We start from the raw sequence: 21542 nt of genomic DNA on the forward strand, positions 1-21542 counted from the left end.
ACATTACAGTAAAGTGTTTACTGTTCAAATTTGAATTTTAAATTTAAATGTATGCATGCTATATATCATATTTAGATCCTAATGTAGGATAAATTTTTCTTAATTAATTAGATTAATTAATATTTTTTTCTATAAAATAGTGATTTTAAAAAAAATTTAAAATTACCATTTTACCCCTATACTAAATTTCCCCACAAATGGTATCAGAGCGGGTTCTTAGATATGATATATATATTTGCATGCATAGATTAAGTTGTAATCTAAACGTTTACAATTTGAAATTTGAAATTCAAAATTTGAAATTTAAATTTTGAAAGTTATTCAAAATTCAAAATTCAAAAATTTGAAATTCAAAATTTAAAATTTAAATTTTTAAATTTAAAATTCAAAATTCAAAATTCAAAAATTTGAAATTCAAAATTTGAAATTTGGTTGAAATTTCAAATTTGAAATTCAAAATTTAAAATTCAAAATTTGAAATTCAAAATTTGAAATTCAAAAATTTGAAATTTGTTTGACATTTAAAATTCAAAATTTAAAATTTAAAATTTAAAATTTAAAATTTAAATTTTGAAATTGGTATATTTAGATATACTTGATCCAAGTAGCAAGTAATCGAATTGGGTTGGTTGCCATGGCCGTCCGATCATAAGAGAAAAGTAGGGTTTAAAGGCCCTTGCTTCTCATTCGATGGGGTCTCCTATGACGGTAGGGGTGCCGATGCGATTATATCCCATGCAGATGAAGCAGCGAAAGGAATATTCATGATTTATTTTGATTGAGTTATTTTCTGTTATGTAATTAGCAATAGGATTGCTATTTATGAAATGTGCTGATATATTTGTGTAATAAGTCAACATATTTGATGAACAGAAAATAAAACCTTTCAAATTTAAAAATTATTTTTGAAATGTCAAACCCTGACCCATCAGCCCAAATACTTAATTAAAAGAATTAAGTATTGTCTAGTAGGTCTAGAATTATGAATTAAGACCTAAGACAATTGCATAAACTTGTGGGTCAATGGGTTAGATGGATTAGGTCCATAATTGGGTTAGACCTAAGGTTAGCTTAAAGAAATAGACTAAATTAAAGTAATTGGTCAAATCTAATCAAAAGTTGAATTAGATTAGGTCAAGGATACTCTAGACTCAACTCCAATAGTTGTAGTTGAATGAATCCATATTTTTAACTAGACCAAGATGGACTTAATTCATGGCTACGCGGTGGAACCCTATTTACTAAGTTGATCAAATTAAAACTAATGAACCGGTTGGTGTCTAAGATAAGTTCGGCAGTTTGACCAGTGGTTCTTAAGTGGGAGCTATTCGCATTGATTCAATCTCTGACGAGTTAATGGCTTATCCCCACCACTGATCTCACTTACCTGGCCAACCTGGTGAGTTAGGTTTTGATTAGATCATTTGGTGGTTAGGGCTCACCTATGTCATTAGGTAAATCAGTGTGACTGATTTAGGTGCTCCTAATACCGGCTTTAATTAAATCTTTTTTAATCTGACTTGGTGAAGTCAGTGGGAGGATTGAAATTGGCTGGTTAATTTCTTCTCTTCTATCCTTTAATAAAATCTTCAAAAATTATTAGGTCCCTAAAATGATTAAGTTATAGTGATAACTAAATCATAGCCTCCCATTAAGTGAGTGATAATGAGTCCATTAGTTTAATAATCATTGGAGGCCCAAAGGCCTGGTGCTTATTGACTAATGGAATTATCATTCATAATATGATAATTTGGTTTGAGTCTTTCTGATGGTGGTCAGGTTGGCTGGCCAAAGTCGAGCCTGATCATTTATTGGTCTGATTCATCAAATCAAATCATGTTAATGGTTGGACCTAACCAGATCTTTTCAGTGGAGGCCAAAGCCTACTGATTAGGTTCAGGGGCAAAATCAATTATTAGAAGTTGTTTAGAGAAACAACTGGTTAGGAACCTACCCATAGATGCACATGGGTTGACCAACCAAAGTTGGGCTCGTGTGTAGTCTGTGTGGATTCTAGTATCCACTAAGGAATTAAAGTAATTCCTCGAATTGGAGGTTGAGGCTACCAATTCATAAAAATACTGGGAGAAACTTTAGACTAAAGTCCGTCTTTAGTATTAATAATTTATGTACTAATATAGGTCTGATTTTCCTTTATCCAGCTATGGCCACTACCCTTTTGCTCCGGTCATTATTAGATAATGACAAGCTCATGGGATCTAATTTTGATAACTGATATCGAAAATTAAAAATCATCCTTGAGCATGAGCGGATCCTTTATGTAGTAACAGATCCGGCACCTGATGAGCCAGCCTCGAATACTAGAGGGGTGGTCCGAGACACTTACCAGAAGTGGCTCAACAACTGCACCACCGTTCGATGCATTATGCTGGCGGCAATGAATGATGAGTTCAGTCGCAGGTTCGAGAATGCCCAACCACAGGAGATGCTTCAAATGTTGAACGACTCCTTTGGCACACCTGATAATGTTGAAAGGCACAAAACTAGTTGTGCCATTTTCAATGCTCGGATGAGGGATGGAGCCTCAGTCACTGATCATGTACTATACATGATCGAAATGATTGAGCGCTTAAGTAAACTGGGCTTTCCCCTGCACGAGCAGCTCGGTAAGGATGCGATCCTTAATTCTCTGCCCAAGTCCTATCTTCCCTTCCTTACTCATTTTCGAATGACAAAACCTGCAATGAACTACCACGGCTTGTTGGGGTTGCTGCAGAACTTTAAGAAGGACCACCAGCTCCATAAGGAGTCGGTAAATATTGTGGGAGGGTCTTCTTCTGGTTGTCGACCCTTTGAGAAAGGGAAGAAGAACAAAAAGAAGAAGAAGAAGAAGGTGCAGCCGCATGCTGGGATGTCTGCACAGGGTCAGACCAAGAAGCGTAAGCCCGACCAGAGTCAGGCGGAGTGCTTCTTTTGCAAGAAGCAGGAGCACTGGAAGAGGAACTGTCCTCTATACATTGCCTCACTGGACCCGAATAGGTCAAAGAAGAAGCAAGGTACTTATATGATAACACCTTGCAACTTTTTCATTTGTGATACTACTGCCTGGGTATTGGATACCGGAAGCCCTTATCATATTTGCAATTCGATGCAGGGTCTGCAGGTCAGTAAGAGATTTGATGAAGGTGAGAGATTCCTGAACGTTGGAGATGGAAGTAAAGTTCCAGTTCTAGCATTAGGAATCATGAACCTTGTAATCAATTCTCAAAATATAATTCTTAGTGAATGTCACTATTGTCCAAGCTTTTTATTGAATATTATTTCTGTAGGCCTTTTGGCCATGAACGGTTATCAATATTTAATAAAAGAAAATATTTGCAATATCATTTTGAATGGTGTTACAATATTTGTTGGACAACTTAATAATGGAATTTACTTTCTATCACAATCTGTTAATGTGGTTCAAACCTCCGGTAAATGCCCTAGAATAGATAATGTGTCAGATGTCTACTTTTGGCACTGTAGGCTAGGTCATATCAATAAGAACAGGATAAACAGGTTGGCTCAAGAAGGAATTCTTGAAGTAGGTGATTATGAATCACTTCCAACCTGTGAGTCCTGTCTTCTTGGTAAAATGACCAAGTCACCTTTTACTGAAAAAGGTGAGCGAGCCAGTGAACTCTTGGCTCTGGTACATTCTGATGTATGTGGACCCATGAGCTCAAGTGCAAGAGATGAATATTTCTACTTCATAACCTTCACAGACGACCTATCGAGGTATGGGTATGTCTATTTAATGAAGCATAAGTCAGAGTCGTTTGAAATGTTCAAACTATTCCGAAATGAGGTAGAAAAATAAACTGGAAAGTGTATTAAAACTCTTCGATCTGATCGAGGAGGTGAATATCTTTCCAATAATTTTTTGACATATCTTGGAGAGAATGAGATTCTCTCTAAATGGACACCTCCTAGAACACCACAGCATAATGGTGTGTCTGAAAGGAGGAATTGGACCTTGTTGGACATGGTCCGATCCATGATGGGGTTTGCTAGTCTGTCGATCTCCCTTTGGGGATATGCGCTCAAATCGACTTGTTACCTTCTAAATAGGGTTTCGAGTAAGTCTGTAACCAAAACGCCATATGAGATATGGATAGGACGTAAGCCAGTACTCTCGCACCTTAGGGTTTGGGGGTGTCCGGCTTATGTTAAACGTTTAACTACAGACAAGCTTGGACCTAGGTCTGACAAGTATAATTTTATAGGGTACCCAATAGAGACCAAAGGGTATTACTTCTACCTAGCTGATGAGCAAAAAGTGTTTGTCAGCCTTAAGGCAATCTTTTTGGAAAGGGAGTTCCTTGGTGAAGAGACTATTGCCTCTAAGGTCGAACTTGACGAAATTCAACAGGTGAAAAATCCGACGCAAGTTGCTAAACCGAATTTGATTAGATCAGATTCGGAGCCCATTGATCAAGCACCCTTAAGGCGATTTGGTAGATTACTACGTCAACCGGACAAATACTATAGTTTCTTGGTTCGGGATGACGATCCTATCGAATTTGATGAAAACGATGAGGATCCGATCACCTACATGGATGCAATACAGAGACCCGACTCTGAGAAATGGCTAGAGGCCATAAAATCCAAAATGGAGTCCATGAAGGTCAACGATGTGTGGACATTGGTTGACCCACCCGAAGGAGTAAAACTCATAGGGTGTAAGTGGGTCTTCAAGAGGAAGAGGGGCGCAGATGGAAAGGTGAAAACCTATAAAGCCCATCTGGTTGTCAAGAGATATCGTCAACATTATGGTATAGACTGACGAGATATTTTCTCCTATGGCAATGCTCAAATCCATTCAGATTATGCTTGCGATAGTTGCTCATCTGGACTATGAAATCTGACAGATGGATGTAAAGACAGCTTTCCTAAACGGAGAGCTGGATGAAGAGGTGTATATGATACAACTTGAAGGATTCACATCCACTGATGAGTCTAAGGTGTGCAGACTACAGAGGTCTATTTATGGACTTAAGCAGGCATCCCGGAGTTGGAACATATGTTTTGATAGGACGATCAAGACGTATGGCTTCGTTAAGAGTGGAGAAGAGTCCTGCATTTATAAGTGGGCTAATGGTCCAGTTCTGCTCTACTGTGACAGCTCTGGAGCTATTGCTCAGACGAAGGAACTGAAGGCACACCAACGGACGAAGCATATTCTGCACCACTACCATCTCATCTGGGAAATTATGGATCGAGGTGACGTCGACCTTCAGAAGATCGACGGAAAGGAGAACCTAACCGACCCATTCACTAAAGCCATTACGGTGAAGGAGTTCGACGACTACAAGTCGAAGATGGGTATTAGATAATGCACCGATTGGCTTTAGGCCAAGTGGGAGATTGTTGGGAATAGTATCCCAAAGCCAATCATCAGTCTGTTGATGGTTGTACTCATTTTTATATATGTACATGAATTATAAATTAATAAAAATTATTTTGATATTTTTCATCACAAAATATTTTATCTTCTAATGAACTCCTATGTTGTAGTGAAGTCCTTAAGACTATTTAGACTCGATAAAGGAGGATTTATCGTTTAGTCCTTAAATCTGTTCGCGATCAAATGATACGTTGTTACTAAGGATGACAACGTTTATCAAGCATAGGTCGTTGTGTGCAATATAGGTTGGTTGTCCTTTTAACCAATGAGTGTGGAGACACTGGTATGGCATACAGGTGAGGTGTAAGGGTACATCTGCACTAAACGTGACCGACTCCGGAGCTATTTCTGCTGTCAAAATTTGCTCTGATGGAATATGGGTATAAATATCCCTCCGACATGAGACCGCCACGGTGACTTGCAAGCAACTCACTGCACTTAGGCACTGGACTACCTGAATTTCTAATTCAGTGACGGGGCTGCTGGGTGTAGTCAAGTACTTGACTTGTCGGTGCGTGTGTCAAGAAGGGATTGACCACTCCAGTTTAGGAGCCGTGTACAGTCATGTTTCAATTTAACAAAATCTTGGCTAGGGTAGTCTTTGTGAGAAATCACAGGACTATTTGAGTTGAGCATGATTCGGATGATCTAATCAGGATTGACAGTTTAACCCTGAGTCATCCTAAACACAGAGGTCAAAAGAATAAATTATACAGTAACCATATTCATGTAGGTTTTGAGTATTACGATTGCGACCATTCGACCTATCTGGTCATCGGGTATCATTGCTAGATGGTCACTTCAATTAGTACAGGAATTGGTTCCTGTTGGGTATAAAATATCCTCAGCCGAAGTTCTCAACGAGATTGACCCTTGCAAGCTCCGTCCCCGACTTCAACCGCAAGAAGGACTCCGCCCGGGCTCCTATGGGAGCCGGGCTCCATCTTCGACTTCAACTATAGGAAGACTCCGCCCGGACTCCTACGGAAGCCGGGCTTCGTCACCAACTTCAACCGCTGGTAAGCTCCGTCCGGACTCCTACGGGAGCCGGACTTCGCACCTGACTCCAGCTGCAGGAAGACCTCGCCCGGGCTCCTACGAGAGCCGGACTCCGTCCCTGACTACAGCTGCGGGATTGACCCTTGCAGGCTCCGTCCCCGACTTCAACCGCAAGAAGGACTCCGCCCGGGCTCCTACGGGAGCCGGGCTCCGTCTTCGACTTCAGCTACAGGAAGACTCCACCTGGACTCCTACGGGAGCTGGGCTCTGTCACCAACTTCAACTACTGGTAAGCTCCGTCCAAACTCCTACGGGAGCCAGACTTCACACCTGACTTTAACTGCAGGAAGATTCTGCCCGAACTCCTACGGGAGCAGGGCTCCATCACCAACTTCAACTGCTGGTAATCTCCGTCCAGACTCCTACGGGAGTCAGACTTCGCACCTGACTCCAGCTGCAGGAAGACCCCGCCCGGGCTCCGTCACCAACTTCAACTGCTGGTAAGCTCCGTCCGGACTCCTACGAGAGCCGGACTTCGCATCTGACTTTAACTGCAGGAAGACTCCGCCCGGACTCCTACAGGAGCCGGGCTCCGTCACCAACTTCAACCGCTGGTAAGCTCCGTCCGGACTCCTATGGGAGCCAGACTTCGCACCTGACTCCAGCTGCAGGAAGATCCCGCCCGGGCTCCTACGGGAGCCGGGCTCCGTCACCGACTTCAACTGCTGGTAAGCTCCGTCCGGACTCTTATGGGAGCCGGACTTCGCACCTGACTTTAACTGCAGGAAGACTCCCCTCGGACTCCTACGGGAGCCGGGCTCCATCACCAACTTCAACTGCTGGTAAGCTCCGTCCGGACTCCTACGGGAGCCGGACTTCGCACCTGACTCCAGCTGCAGGAAGACCCCGCCCGAGCTCCTACGGGAGCCGGGCTCCGTCCCCGACTCCAACTGCAGGAAGACTCCACCCGGACTCCTACGGGAGCCGGGCTCCGTCACCAACTTCAACTGCTAGCTCCGTCCCCGACTTCAACCGCAAGAAGGACTCCGCCCGGGCTCCTACGGGAGCCGGGCTCCGTCTTCGACTTCAGCTACAGGAAGACTCCGCCCGGACTCCTATGGGAGTCGGGCTCTGTCACCAACTTCAACTGCTGGTAAGCTCCGTCCGGACTCCTACGGGAGCCGGACTACGCACCTGACTCCAGCTACAGGAAGACCCCGCCCGGGCTCCTACGAGAGCCGGACTCCATCCCTGGCTGTGACTGAAGGAAGACACCATCCGAATTTTTGTGAAAGCCAGATTTCGAGCTCCTCTTGGACAGATGGCTAACTACCTCTCTCCGCCAGATGCTCTAGCCGGACTTCGGCCGGCAGACCTTCGCCCCCTGGCGCACTGCGGTAACGGCCGCGATTCTGCTCCATTTTCTGCGGCAAATTTCACGCGGCTCCATCACTCCCTGGCAGGCCGCAATAATGGCCACGGCCCTGCTCCACTTCCTGTGACGGATATCGCATAATTCTTCTATCCTCTGGTAAGTCATGACAACGGACGCCGCTCCGCTTCTCGTGGCAGACTCCACGTGGCATGCCCCGGTAATAGCCACGGATCCACCCCACTACTCTCCGCAACAAACTTTTCCTGACCATGGGCGGCCCACTACCAGACGGTTATAGGCGTCACCATCAGTTTGTTGCCCCCTCCGCCTATAAAAGGAGGAACCCCAGATACGTTATTCCATAAGCTCTCATTTTTACCTAGAAACTTTGCTAAAATTTCCGTTCGAGCACTCCATTCTTGTTGAGGCAGAGAACTGACTTGAGTGTCGGAGGGTCTTGCCGGAGCAACCCCACCTCCGGTTTAGACTTCTTTTGCAGGTCCCGGCGGCGACCGTGACTCCCTCGACTCCAGCTTCTCCGGTGCAAGCAGATTTTTGCACCAACAGGATTGGCGCTAGAGGAAGAGGTTGTGTCTTCGCAGTATCCTTGTTCTTAAAGGAGCGCTCAACGGGACCGCCCCCGGGCATTTCTTCCGACGTCCCCTCCTCCTTTCTCCACTCGATCGTTGCTCGATGCCTCCCTGCAAGGCATCCACGCGACGATCCACGGCCTCCACAGCCAAATCTCAGGTCCGGCCTCACCTCCTGTTTCCCAACCTCCTCCTCCGGCGACGACGGTCGGTGCGGAGCAGTTTGATCTACTAGCGCAGCAGGTCAGAGGCCTCACTGAAGCTGTGCAGGCTATGCAGTAGCAGCAGCAGCCGCAGGCATCAGTGCGCCTGGAAAGGGTGTCGTCGAAACACCAGAATTCGATGGCAGGGCGGGCCACTTGGGCCAGCCATCCCATCTTTCCTGGGAAAATGAACCCGAGGGTGGAGAGCCCTCAATCGGATCATGACTCCACCCCTAGAAGATCTCTGCCCCCATTCTGCCAGAGGACCCTTGAGACTCGAAGTCGAGAGGATTTCCTAGACCGGAGACTCCAAGAGATGAACCGACGGATTGAAGAACTCCGCCATGCTCCCCCCGCTTATGGTGAAGATATTTGCACTGACCCTCCCTTTTCTCAAATGATCATGCAGGAACCGATCCCGCCAAACTTCAAGCTCCCCCAGTTCGAAAGCTACGATGGGACTTCGGACCCGGTTGATCATCTGGAAGCCTTCCGGATGATGATGCTGCTTCATGGCACTCCCGACGCCATCCTATGCCAAGCCTTCCCATCCACCTTGAAGGGAGCGGCGAGAAACTGGTACTCGACTCTGAAGTCGGGTACCATCTTTTCCTTCGATCAGATGAGCCACCAATTCATGGCTCATTTTGTCAGCAGCCGGCACCCCCGAAAGGGTTCAGAGTCCCTCATCAATATCAAGCAGAGGGAAGGGGAGTCCATTCGGGCCTACATCAACCGTTTCAACGTCGCGACGCTGGAGGTCCGAAACTTGGACCAATCAGTCGTGATGGCCGCTCTGAAGGGTGGCCTTCAGAAGAATGACCTTTTGTTCTCCCTGGAGAAGAAGTACCCCAGGAATTTTGCTGATTTGTTGGCTCGGGCTGAAGGGTACGCCCGAGTAGAAGAAGCCTTCAAAATGAAGGATGAGGAGACCGTGAGAGAGCAGCAGGCGGGAGACTCGAGTAAGCCCGCAGTCGAAAAAAGGTCGAGGGAAGTTCGGCCGCATTCTCGATCCCCTCCAGGGCACAAGCATGCCCATACTCCACCCCGGGTATGCAGGTAGAGGAGTCTGGATCGTGAGGTTCGACGGGGTTCTCCATCGGGAAGGTTTCGCAACTACGCCCCCCTCAATGCCTCGAAGACCCAGGTACTGATGGAGGTCAGAGAGCAGCTCCCTAGGCCAGAGAAGATGCGCACACACCCCGGGAAGCGCAACCCCAACAAGTTCTGTCTCTACCACCGCGACCATGGCCACGACATGGAGGAATGCATCCAGCTCCGAGATGAGATCGAGGAGCTCATTCGACGAGGTCGACTCGACAGGTTCATCCAACGTCGGCCCGAGGGTAGAGAAGATCGGCCAAGGGCCCTGCCATAACCTGAGCTGCCAAGGAGGGAGGAGCAGCCCGGAGATCGGCCTCCAATCAGGACCATCGACTCCATCATCGGAGGGCCTCAAGGAGGAGCAGACCTTCCACAACCATAGAACCCAGGAAACCTGTAAATGTATCGCTTACGATTTCGTCTTGAATCTAAATTCCTTTCGACTTGGCATGCTCCTCCCATTTGGCATGGATTTATCACGACTGGGTATAACCCCTTCAAACAATTAAAGCAAAGTTATGTTAGGAACGGGAGGAGAATCTCATCCTAACATAACTAAAATGAAAGTCTGATTATCTTGAGATCGGATTGGGGGAGAGGCCTTACAACGCCCTAATGTGCCCCCACAGCCATGTCAGGAATAGGAGGAGAACCCCGTCCTGACATGAGCAAAGTCAAAGGCCCGGTTCTTTTAGATCGGATGGGGGGAGAGGCCTTACAACGCCCTAATGTGCCCCCACAGCCATGTCAGGAACAGTAGGAGAACCTCATCCTGATATGAGCAAAGTCAAAGGCTCGATTCTTTTAGATCGGATGGGGGGAGAGGCCTTACAACGCTCTAATGTGCCCCCACAGCCATGTCAAGAACAGAGGAGAATCTCATCCTAACATGAGCAAAGTCAAAGGCCCGATTCTTTTAGACCGGATGGGGGGAGAGGCTTTACAACGCCCTAATGTGCCCCCATAGCCATGTCAGGAACAGGAGAAGAACCTCGTCCTGACATGAGCAAAGTCAAAGGCCTGATTCTTTTAGACCAGATGGGGGGAGAGGCCTTACAACGCCCTAATGTGCCCCCACAGCCATGTCAGGAACAGGAGGAGAACCTCGTCCTGACATGAGCAAAGTCGAAGGCCCGGTTCTTTTAGACTGGATGGGGGGAGAGACCCTTGCAATGGCCCTTATGTGCCCCCGTGGCCCCATTGGGAACAGGAGGAGAACCTCACCCTGACGGTGACGAAGCCCGACCGCCCGACAAGATCGGATAAAGGGGAAAGGCCCCTCAGCGGCACCTTCACACTCCTACGCAACCCCGCAAAAAGAGAGGGGGGGGCCCTCACTCTAAAAAGAGGAGAGAAATTAAAGAGGAAGAGCGACGAGCAACGTCAAAAACAGATGAAGGACAAACCACACTAAAGACCTAAGGAACCTCATCTCAACAAAGACGGAAAGTTCCTACCAAACACCCCCGGCCTCTAAGAAGGCTCTCGACACAAAGACAGCGACGTCTCCGAAGTAATGCGGAGTTCGGACCATCAAGCTCGAGCCTGCGGCTGTGAACGACGAGGAAAGCAAACCAGCACATCTACGACTGGGCACCCCCCAACGACGTCAACGTCGGACAAGTCGAACGACAAGAGAAGTTCAGCGGACGACAATTTAATACAATATGCAGGCGAGGTAACACAAAATCTCTTTTTCATTCCATTTGCGAAATATACACCACAAAGCCCAGAAGGCCAAAGGAAGAAAAGCAAAACGACAAAAGCGGGACAAAACAACAAAAGGGAAAATGTATACATGAAAAGACAAAAGGATAAAAAGAGCCCTAGGGAAGCTCTGCTCCTTCCAACCTAGAATTATCTGCTCCACCCCTCATCCAGGACTGCCTTAGATTCTTAATTTCTTCTTCTAGCTCTCTCCTTTTCAGCAGCGCATCCTGGAGTGCCCGACAAAGTCACTGGCTCTCGATCTCCGCCTCTCGACGCCTCTTTCTCAGGACCTAAGATTCTACCTCCGCATCCTTGACGGCCTGCTGCTCGTATGCCAGCTGGATCTTCAATTGCTGCAGCTCAGCCATCCTTTTCTCAAGGGCGACAGAAAGCCCTTCGATGGTTCCTCTCAGGGACTGGAGTTCATTGGAATCCCGAGCAGAAGTCAGCTGAGCCCTGTCAGCCAGCTGCCTCTGAAGACGGGCGACTTCGTCGGTCGCCACCCTGAGTCTCCCTTTATATTCCTCTACCTGCCTGTGCCAACCGGTCCGATGCACGTCGTAGCTCACCTCGGCATCCTGAAGCTGCTGCTGAAGGTCGGAGACCTTCTTCGACCACTTCCGGTCGCCGTCGGCCCGAGCCAAGAGCCGAGACGAACTTCCTCCCAGCTGGCCGATCTTCTCCATCACAGTCGATAGTTCCACCCTGAGAGCGCTAATCTTGGCAGCTTGAGCCCAAATTCGGTCGCTGGCGCTTTTCTTGCATTCCTCAAGCTCCTTCGTGAAGTCCGCCTTCCTCCGGCTATACTCCATGATCCCCTTCACGTGGAGATTCCGAAAGTGGGTGGCCTACACGGTGGCTTCAGAATGACCCTCTCTCAATCTGCGAAGCTCGCCTTCCATCTTCTTTGACTTTTTTATCAAGTGAAGGACTTCCTTCTTCAGCCGCTGGATCATTGACTTCAGTGGAATCCCCAGGGGCAGGGGAAGTGCTTCAGCGGGGCACTGCCATCGGAAGGCAAAAGCGTCAAGACACGCCTCATCGCAGAAAGAAAAGCAGAGAGAAGAAAGGAAGGAGGGAGAGGCCACCCACGACAAGAAATTCAACTTTATTGATTGGATGATTCTTGAAGACAAAAAAGAAAAGAAAAATTACGGTAAAATAAAAATACAAGGTCGGAGGTCTCAGACCTCAAGGGCAGGAGTTGGAGAGCTCAGTGTTCCGGGAAGGGGGGCTGCGGCAGCAGTGGTAGTGAAAGAGAGACCGGCCTCATCTTCAGACTCCTCACCCAAGAAGTTGAGGTCGAGCTCCGAAAATTTTTTGGCCACCTTCTCCTAGCAAAGCTCGAACCCCTTGATGAACGCCTCCTGGCCGAATTGGACATTCAGGTCCCTCATCTCCGCGAAGGTCTTGAATTCTTCTACCGCAAGAACCCTGGCCTCCGAGACCAGGACTGAAATCTGCTCAGCCAACTTGGCGACCTCGGCCTCCGCCTTTCTCACCGTCTCCTCCAAGGTCTGCTTCTCCTCCTCCCGGGCTTGTTTCTCTCTTTCCAGGACCTCTTGGAGGATAACTACTTCGGCTGCCTTTTCTTTGAGGCGAGCGACCTCGGCCCGGCAATGCTTCTCCACCTGGACGGCGTCCCTCCTCGCCCGATTCGTCGCCTCGATATTGGCAAGGAGTTGGTGCCCAAACCGCAAAGGTGACAAGGGGATCAGAACAAGGGCCGAATAATCGGTTAAATGAAGATTTGTTTACCTCGAGGAAGGACCCTAGGGAGTCCCAAACCCGCTGCTCAAGATCGGCACGGTCGATCCTCTCGACGACTTCAGACAGGATGCAGCCGTCGATCAACCGCCTGATCAAGTCTCTGTCATTGAAGGGATTCTTCGGCTCCTCTTCGGAACAGAGGGACTCGTCAGCAGTGGCTCGGTGGCTACTCACCCTGCGGGCCACCGACTTCCTTCTCTTCCCCCTCTCGACTACGGGCACCTCCATGGGGCGGACCCCCGAAATGGGAGCCCCAGTCGGTGGACTCCTCGAAGAAGCCTGGGGGGCCGTAGGTTCGGCGTCTGAGGGAATGTTGATCGCTGGAGCCGTCTGGACAGGTGCAGCCAAGCTCGACTCCTCCGTCCTGGCCCTCTTTGCCGATCCGGAGGCTGCGGCACCCTTTCTTTTGTGGGCCTTGAGGCCCCTAGCAAGCATCCGTGTTGCTTTGGCGTCCATTCCTTAAAAAAAAAAAAATAGCAAAGAAAAGGCCCCTAAGTGGTGGGAAGAAAGATGAAGGTTCTGGGACTAACCTAGATCGCTCTGAGGGATACAAAGGGGTGAGGACAGGGACGACTCGAAGGGCGCCTATGGCCCAAGAAGACGCCAATAGAAATAGGGCTCTCAAAGGAAGGGCAGATACTGGTAGAACTCAGAAGCGGAATAGGGCCCCTAAAGGTGGAAGGACAGGTTTAAATAGACCCGGGGATCCGGCGCCATAATGATCGCGAATCCCCCCAGGCCGGCCCGTGCTCGACACGTGTCCCACTCGCCATGGCAGGCGGCTAAAAGCGACTGACGGTTGGCAGGGCCATTATTGCATCGTACCTGGGCCAGTGTACCAACGGGAATTTCGAAGGGTCCCTTCGTATCGCCCTGATTTGAAAAGACTCCAGCACGCGCACATTTAATGCCAAAATATCTGGGGGCGGTCATGCGCAGGATTCGAGGGGACAACTTCAGCTATGCCAATCTCTCTGTACTTCCTTCATTCGAAATTCAAACTCGAAAGTAGGGAGACTGGTGTTGGGTATAAAATACCCTCAGCCGAAGTTCTCAGCGGGATTGACCCTTGCAAGCTCCGTCCCCGACTTCAACCGTAAGAAGGACTCCGCCCGGGCTCCTACGGGAGCTGGGCTCCGTCTGCGACTTCAACTACAGGAAGACTCCGCCCGGACTCCTATGGGAGCCGGGCTCCGTCACCAACTTCAACTGTTGGTAAGCTCCATCCGGACTCCTACGGGAGCCGGACTTCGCACCTGACTCCAGTTGCAGGAAGACCCCACCCGGGCTCCTATGGGAGCCGGGCTCCATCCCTGACTCCAGCTACGGGATTGACCCTTGCAGGCTCCGTCCCCGACTTCAACCGCAAGAAGGACTCCGCCCGGGCTCCTACGGGAGTCGGGCTCCGTCTTCGACTTCAGCTATAGGAAGACCCACCTAGACTCCTACGGGAGCCGGGCTCCATCACCAACTTCAACTGCTGGTAAGCTCCATCCGGACTCCTACGGGAGCCGGACTTCGCACCTGACTTTAACTGCAGGAAGACTCCGCCCGGACTCCTACGGGAGCCGGGCTCCGTCACCAACTTCAACTGCTGGTAAGCTCCGTCCGGACTCCTACAGGAGCCGGACTTCGCACCTGACTCCAGCTGCAGGAAGACCTCGTCCGGGCTCCTACGGGAGCTGGGCTCCGTCACCGACTTCAACTGCTGGTAAGCTCCGTCCGGACTCCTACGGGAGTCGGACTTTGCATCTGACTTTAACTGCAGGAAGACTCCACCCGGACTCCTACGGGAGCCGGGCTCCGTCACCAACTTCAACCGCTGGTAAGCTCCATCTGGACTCCTACGGGAGCCAGACTTCGCACCTGACTCCAGCTGCAGGAAGACTCCGCCCGTCTCCTACGGGAGCCGGGCTCTGTCACCGACTTCAACTGCTGGTAAGCTCCGTCTGGACTCCTACGGGAGCCAAACTTCGCACCTGACTTTAACTACAGGAAGACTCCGCCCGGACTCCTACGGGAGCCGGGCTCCGTCACCAACTTCAACTGCTGGTAAGCTCCGTCCAGACTCCTACGGGAGTCGGACTTCGCACCTGACTCCAGCTGCAGGAAGACCCCACCCGGGCTCCTACGGGAGCCGGGCTTCGTCCCCGACTCCAACTGCAGGAAGACTCCATCTGGACTCCTACGGGAGTCGGGCTCCGTCACCAACTTCAACTGCTGGCTTCGTCCCCAACTTCAACCACAAGAAGGACTCTGCCCGGGCTCCTACGGGAGCCGGGCTCCATCTTCGACTTTAGCTACAGGAAGACTCTGCCCGGACTCCTACGGGAGCCGGGCTCCATCACCAACTTCAACTACTGGTAAGCTCCGTTCGGACTCCTACGGGAGCCAGACTTCGCATCTTACTCCAGCTGCAGGAAGACCCCGCCTGGGCTCCTACGGGAGCCGGACTCCACCCCCGGCTGTGACTGAAGGAAGACTCCATCCGAACTCTTGCGAAAGTCGGATTCTGAGCACCTCTTGGACAGATGGCTAACTACCTCTCTCCGCCAGATGCTCCAGCTGGACTTCGGCCGACAGACCTTCGCCCCCTGGCGCGCTGCGGTAATAGCCGTGATTCTGCTCCATTTCCTGCGACAGATTCCATGCGGCTCCATCACTCCCTGGCAGGCCATAATAATGGCCACGGCCCTGCTCCACTTTCTGTGATGGATACCGCACGATTCTTCTATCCTCTGGCAAGTCGCGATAATGGATGTCGCTCCGCTTCTCGTGGCAGACTCCACGTGGCACACCCCGGTAATAGCCATGGGTCCACCCCACTACTCTCCGCAACAAACTTTTTCTGACCATGGGCGGCCCACTACCAGATGGTTACAGGCGTCACCATCAGTTTGTTGCCCCCTCCACCTATAAAAGGTGGAACCCCAGATACGTTATTCCATAAGCTCTCATTTTTACCTAGAAACTCTGCTAAAATTTTCGTTCGAGCACTCCATTCTTGTTGAGGCAGAGAACTGACTTGAGCATCGGAGAGTCTTACCAGAGCAACCCCACCTCCGGTTTAGACTTCTTTTGCAGGTCCCGGTGGTGACCGTGACTCCCTCGACTCCAGCTTCTCTGGCGCAAGCAGATTTTTGCACCAACAGTTCCTATGCTACCGGCTTAGGTTCGAACCTGTGGGGTCACACACATTAGAGGTTCCTATCTGATCTGATAGTTGGTGAAGAGTCCTTCATGTCTGAGATTCTGTGATCGAGAATCAGGATTCTCTAATCATGAAGTCCACACATTTTGGGTACCGGGGTTAATAGTCCCACTGGTTTAGGACTCTTCGATCAGGGTTACATATCGATGAATTCTGATGCCCGATTATCCATCATATTTGGACTCAATATTTATGAGAGGTTTTATTAGTGATTTGATCACTAATTAACTCAATTTGATTGAGTAATTATTTTTGGATCAAGTCCAATTGAATTGGATTCAGTTGGGTTTGACCCGATTAGGTTAAGAGTTGACCTAATCGTCGAGATGGTTTGGTCTCTGATTTGATCAGGGGTTGGACTTAGTCAATTTCTGATTTGATTAGGATTTTATTGAGCTTAATTAAGCCTAATTAAGTTGGATTTAAATTAGTCTAATTGGGCCTAACTTATTTGGTTTAATTAGGTTGGTTTAAATAATGAAACCACCTTGACCCATTCTCCCTGCGCCACCTCACTTCCACTGCACCCATTTGAATTCACGAGAAGGAAGTTCTCATGAATTTTTCCTCATGCAAATCCCTCCTCACGCCCTACTTTAATGTGTCATATGAGTAGATAAGGATGATTGGTTGGCCATTCAAATTCAAAATAAAGTTTGAATTTGAATGAGCAACCAATCTTAGCGCCTTGACCTTATCCTCTTTTAACGCCCCATTTATTACACGAGAAAATATTTCTCATGAAATTACTCACGCATAAATTAAGCCACGCCCTCCTCTTCTCACACCCTTAGTGGATAGGGATAAATTGGTTTCCATTTGAATTCAAAATTTGATTTGAATTCAAATATGCAATTACTCATCTTTATCCTCTCACGTGGCTGCATCGCGATGATCAGACTCTTCCAACGGTGATCAGATTATGATGATCTACTACCCGCACAAAGGTATTATGTTTTGAACATATTACAGTAAAGTGTTTACTGTTCAAATTTGAATTTCAAATTTAAATGCATGCATGCTATATATCATATTTAGATCCTAGTGTAGGATAAATTCTTATTAATTAATTAGATTAATTAATAATTTTTGCTATAAAATAATGATTTTGAAAAAGTTTTAAAATTATCATTTTACCCCTGCACTGAATTTTCCCACAAACAGTTCGTGATGCATGATGTAGTTTATGGGCAGCTGGAAGAGTTTTGTGCAATTGAATGATGGAGATCAATGCAAACACAAGATTGGATGGCTGAGGAAGTGTTATCCCATATCCAGCGGTGTTGGCCCACTTTCAGTGCATGATCCGATGGTCCGACATGATTCTGAGTGAGATCCAATGGCTATGGTTTGTTGCTGGTTGAAAACTAAATCAGATGAAGGATTTTGTGCATGATCCGATGATCGAAACTTGATCCATCGCCTGATCCGATGGCTGACAGCATTTCCGACTGTGAATAAGAGAATCTGAGCACCATTTGATGGCTGAAAATAAATCAAATGTGTGATTCGATAGCCAGCATTGTTCTCGATCAAGAGAAGGATTTAAACAGTGATTTTTTATCTGATCTAGGTGGTCCAAATGCAATCCAACGACCAGAATTAATGAACACAGGTTTAACATGATTTTGAGGGGTTTTAGGACTCCTTTTGCTACCAAAAAAAGGTAAAAATTTTTTTATAAATAAGGGATCGGGGAATAAGGAAAAAAAAAGAGAGAAAATTAATAACAAAATTTAAAAAAAATAGAAAAATTTAGAGATCCAAGGAGAAAAAGGAGAGAAGTCAGTTCGCTCTACGGAGTATGAAGGAAGAAGAAGTGGTCGTCAACCATCTTCCCAATGAGACTGTACCAATCAACTTTAGATATTTGTTATAGTTTTATTTTATTTTATTATTTTTTTATTTTTTTATAATTAAATTTTAATTTTAATTAATGTAAATTTTTTTTTGCACTTTAAAATTCTATCTTTTATTTTTCTTGCAACTAGATGCTAAGATCTAGTTAGTAGATCTTAGTATCAATTTATTTTTATGCACTTTAAATTTTTATTATTTATTTTTATTATAAGTAAAAATTAAGATCTAAATAGTAGATCTTAGTATCTGATTTATTTTTTATACTTTTAATTTCTATTTTTCAACTTAAATTACTTTCCTCAAAATTTTATTTTTTTATAAAATTAAAGATTTCAAATCAAAGTACTGCCTTCTCTATGGATTCGATCTGACTCACTACTCTCTATGTATTTTTAATTTTTATTGAATTCAGAATTAATTTGATAAGTATGGTATCCTAACAACAATATCACAAACTTATCATAATTTGTTATTAAAAATGACAACTCATCACACATCATTGAAAATAATGATCCCACGAGCTATTCAGAAGCTGTCATGTATAATGACTTTTACAAATAGCTTGAGGTCATAAAATCTGAAATAGACTCCATGTATGCCAACCAAGTTCGGACTTTAGTTAATGCGCCCGAGGGTCTGACCCCAATAGACTACTGTTAGGATTTGACACCTTAAGATTCAGCCCATATTGAGTCCACAGAGAGGTTCGCAGTGAAAAATGGAGTCCAACGAGACCAAGATCACCCGAATCGGAGCTCAGATGGAGGAGATACGAGCTTTTGAAGTTGGCACGACATTCGAGGTGGTGGAGGACCGCCGGCGACCGGCGGCGGGCGGCAGCGGCGCGGCCACAGGCGGCGGCGTGCGGGATGCGTGACCCAGGCTCGCGGCCCAGGCGGGCGCGCGGCCCAGCCGGGTGCGCGGGCCCGCACGCGTGGGCCGGCCCAGGCCCAGCGGCCTGCTGGCCCCTTTGCCCCGATCCACCATGGATCAGGCGGTCCACGACGGGGCCTGTGGACCGTGTGGGCATTTTTCATACATTTCTCACGGTCCACGGTACTATTCCATGGATCAAAGCATGATCCGACAGCATGGGTGGCTCCCGGTCTTGATCCGACGGTCTGGGACGTGATTTGGGTTGATTAAGGAGTCCTAATCATGATCTAAGTAGTAATTAAGGTCTATAAAAGGCTCCTGTGACGAACAGAGAGGGTGGTGTGGATCGATTTTTGCACCGTACGAAGCTCGTACGAACCCGAGAAGAGAGAGAGAGGCGAGAGCACTGAGAGAGAAGGAGCAGGAGGCTCCTGGACAGCGATCGCCAGGCTCTTCAGGGGTTCAGGGGGGGTCTTCAAGAGAGAGAGAACTTTTGTGAGGGGAACTTCAGGTGAGAGAGAATTGGGTGTACAAGGGTTGAGGGTGAGGTCTCCTCTTATAAATTTTTTTTTTCATAGTGAAGTTTGCATGCCCCGTGGAGGCGAGCCCTTTTGTGGCTGATCCACGTATTTTGATTTTTTTTCTTTTGTTTTATTTCTTCTTTCTTCCTGCTGCATCGCGTGGTACTGAAAAGATCTTGAGAGGTGGTGTCCTGACCAGACATCCACCCAACAAGTAGTATCAGAGCAAGGTGGTATAAGGACGCAGATTGCAGTGGTGGTGAGCAAGACTGAAGATGGAGAAGACAGGAATAATCAAGATGGAGATCAACAAGTTCGATGGTAAGAGCAATTTCTCTTTGTGGCAGGCAAGGGTGAAGGATGTGCTCATCCAACAGGGGTTGATCGATGCTCTCTTGTGCGATGAGAAGCCGACCACTATAGAGGTGCAGGATTGGAAATGGCTACAGATGCAGACGATGAGTATCATCCACATGTACCTGACGGATGAGGTGGTGATCCATGTGCTGAGCGAGACTTCTCCGGTGGTGCTATGGTCGAAGCTCAAGGAGTTGTACATGGCGAAGTCTCTCACTAACACTCTTTTCCTCTGGAGGCAGTTTTACCAACTGCGGATGACTGAGGGATAGAGCGTGCAGGAGCATTTGAGTCACTTCCAGAAGATCCTCACTGACCTTCTCAACGTTGGCGAGAATGTTGAGGAGAAGACCAGGGCACTGGTTCTGCTGGCCTCGCTTCCCCCTTCGTACAAGTCCTTGGTGACTGCTCTTCTAGTGAGGAAGAGCACTATCAAGATGGATGAGGTCACCGCGGTGATACTCCAAAATGAGGTTCTCAGGAGGGAGAACCCAGCTTCGAGCTCAGATGGTGGTAGCTCAGGTTTGGTGGCTTCTGGAGGAGCAGGAGATGGTAGACAGAGCGACAGGAGATCACAACGAGGGCGATCTAAGTCCAGGAGGAACTTGAGCAAAATCAGGTGTTACCGGTGTGAGGAGTTGGGGCATCTAGCCAGAGATTGCCCTCAACTGAAAAATCGGACGATGGCTGCTGTAGCGACGGCCGGTAGTGATTTAGATGGAGATGTCCTGGAGATATCTGACGAGGTATCTACTTCTTCTCAGCAGTGGATATTAAATTCTGCATGCCCCTATCATATATGTTGCAGAGAGGAGCAGTTTGACTCCCTAGAGAACAGTGAGAGCACTGTATATCTGTCGGATGGATCGAGCTGTGCGATCAGAGATATTGGGATGGTCAGCTGGAGGACACATGACGGTGCAGTGAGGAGATTGGGGGAGGTCCGATGCATATCCGATTTCAGACGGAATCTTATCTCACTTAGCAGACTGGATTCGAGAGGCTACAGGACGGTAGCTGGTGGACGAATCCTGAGGGTGTTACGCGGCGATAGGATTATGCTGGAGGGGAAGAAGGGGAGCAGAGGACATTATTACCTGGCAGGGAGCCCAGTGCGAGGTGGAGCTTCAGGAGCCAGGTGGAGCCCAGAGCGAGGTGGAGCTCCAGGAGGCGGATTGGGCACGAGATAGGAGACTCGGGAGGATGAGAGGCGACGTCGCAAGGTGAGATTCCTATTATCGCAGGACGATGCCCCAAGCAGGTCTCAGGTCAGGAGGAGCACAGCATACGACGGAGATGGGATCGAGCAGCCTGGCTCGACTCCCATGTTTGCCCATCCATGATCAGCAGGCGATTGCCCCAGGGCATGGGGGCGAGGAGATCCAGAAGCTCTCGAAGTTTGGAGGAGGCTGAATATCGAATCGAGGTGGAGATTGTTAGGATTTGATGCCTCGAGATTCAGCCCATATTGAGCCCACAGAGAGGTTCGCGGTGAAAAATAAAATCCAACGAGACCAAGATCACCCGAATAGGAGCTCAGATGGAGGAGATACGAGCTT

The sequence above is a fragment of the Elaeis guineensis genome, chromosome 14 (genome assembly GCF_000442705.2).
Source record: "Elaeis guineensis isolate ETL-2024a chromosome 14, EG11, whole genome shotgun sequence".
NCBI lineage: Eukaryota > Viridiplantae > Streptophyta > Magnoliopsida > Arecales > Arecaceae > Elaeis > Elaeis guineensis.